The sequence below is a fragment of the Anopheles ziemanni genome, assembly GCF_943734765.1.
Source record: "Anopheles ziemanni chromosome X unlocalized genomic scaffold, idAnoZiCoDA_A2_x.2 X_unloc_69, whole genome shotgun sequence".
Taxonomy (NCBI): Eukaryota; Metazoa; Arthropoda; class Insecta; order Diptera; family Culicidae; genus Anopheles; species Anopheles ziemanni.
Window position 1 is genome coordinate 10,365 of NW_026689838.1, and position 2,136 is coordinate 12,500.

Consider the following 2,136-nt stretch of genomic DNA (forward strand, 5'->3'; position numbering starts at 1 on the left):
TCCAACTATGACAATCAAAGTCAAGACCTCCGGGTTGAGACTTTCCGCGAGTACAAGCATAAAGGAACACGGACCAAGCCGTACCGAGAGAATCGGTACTAGAGCCCTCGTGGTTCTACATTGAGAGAGCCCTCGTGGTTCTCATTAGGGGCTTTATGCAAGTCGTACTCAATACTGTGGTGTGAAGTATAAAGTATAGTCCTCGCCTGGTCCACGCTGCTTCGGCGGTCCTGGGTAAGATAGTTAATTCTAGCTTGCCCTATAGTGGAATGAGGACACTTAATGCTTCGTCTTTTAGCGGCGGCTAGACTCCTCCTCACGGGGAACGAGTTGACGCGCACAGCGGCGGCTTACGCACTATGGCAATCATGGATGCCTGAAGATTCCGTGAAGTTCTCCCCTGGTCCACGCTGCCTCGGCAGTCCTGGGTAAAATGGAATATTTCCAGCTTGCCCTATAGTGGAAGAGGACTATCCAACAATACAAAGTCAAGACCTCCGGGTTGAGACTTTCCGCGTCGGTGGTGTCGCGCACCGCCTATCCGAAAGATGGTGTAACAGGGGTGTTCGATCAGCAATGGTCGGATGCCCCGTCATAGTCCAACTATGACAACCAAAGTCAAGACCTCCGGGTTGAGACTTTCCGCGTCCGGAGGTACGCGTACCGCCTACCCGAAAGATGGTGTGCTTCTGGGGTATTCGATGAGTCGGATACCCCGTCGTAGTCCAACTATGACAATACAAAGTCAAGACCTCCGGGTTGAGACTTCCGCGTCGGAGGTGCGCGCACCGCCTACCCGAAAGATGATGAATCAGGGGTGTTCGATCAGCAATGGTCGGATGCCCCGTCGTAGTCCAACTATGACAATCAAAGTCAAGACCTCCGGGTTGAGACTTCCGCGTCCGGAGGTACGCGTACCGCCTACCCGAAAGATGGTGAATCAGGGGTGTTCGATCAGCAATGGTCGGATGCCCCGTCGTAGTCCAACTATGACAATCAAAGTCAAGACCTCCGGGTTGAGACTTTCTAAGAGTACAAGCATAAAGGAACACGGACCAAGCCGTACCGAGAGAATCGGTACTAGAGCCCTCGTGGTTCTACATTGAGAGAGCCCTCGTGGTTCTCATTAGGGGCTTTATGCAAGTCGTACTCAATACTGTGGTGTGAAGTATAAAGTATAGAGTCCTCCACTGGTCCACGCTGCTCCGGCGGTCCTGGGTAAGATAGTTCATTCTAGCTTGCCCTATGTGGAAGAGGACTCAATACCCTACCTGTTGAGCTTGAAACAAAGTCATCACTTGGGCATGCTCATATTGCCATACACAATTACATTATATTCGAATGAGCATGCAAGCGACCCTATATAGACCGAACCAAAACGATAGATACCGCCGTAGTTCACCCCCACCAAGTGATGACTTCAGTATGGCTAGTGTGTGAAGTATAAAGTATAGTCCTCCCCTGGTCCACACTGCTTCGGCGGTCCTGGGTAAGATAGTTAGTTCTAGCTTGCCCTATGTGGAAGAGGACACAATACTTAATACTTAGAGTACAAGCATAAAGGAACACGGACCAAGCCGTACCGAGAGAATCGGTACTAGAGCCCTCGCGGTTCTACATTGTGAGCCCTCGTGGTTCAAACTAGATACTTTATGCAAGGCGTACTCAAAACTGTGGTGTGAAGTATAAAGTATAGTCCTCATCTGGTCCACGCTGCTTCGGCGGTCCTGGGTAAGATAGTTAATTCTAGCTTGCCCTATGTGGAAGAGGACACAATACTTAATACTGTGGTGTAATGGACAAGGTATAGTCCTCCACTGGTCCACGCTGCTCCGGCGGTCCTGGGTAAGATAGTTCATTCTAGCTTGCCCTATGTGGAAGAGGACTCAATACCCTACCTGTTGAGCTTGAAACAAAGTCATCACTTGGGCATGCTCATATTGCCATACAATATTCCATTATCTACTAATGAGCATGCAGCTATATGATTATAACCTGTAAACGATTACCCCGCCGTAGTTCAGCGCTTCAACCAAGTGAAGACTTCAGTATGGCTAGTGTGTGAAGTATAAAGTATAGTCCTCCCCTGGTCCACACTGCTTCGGCGGTCCTGGGTAAGATAGTTAGTTCTAGCTT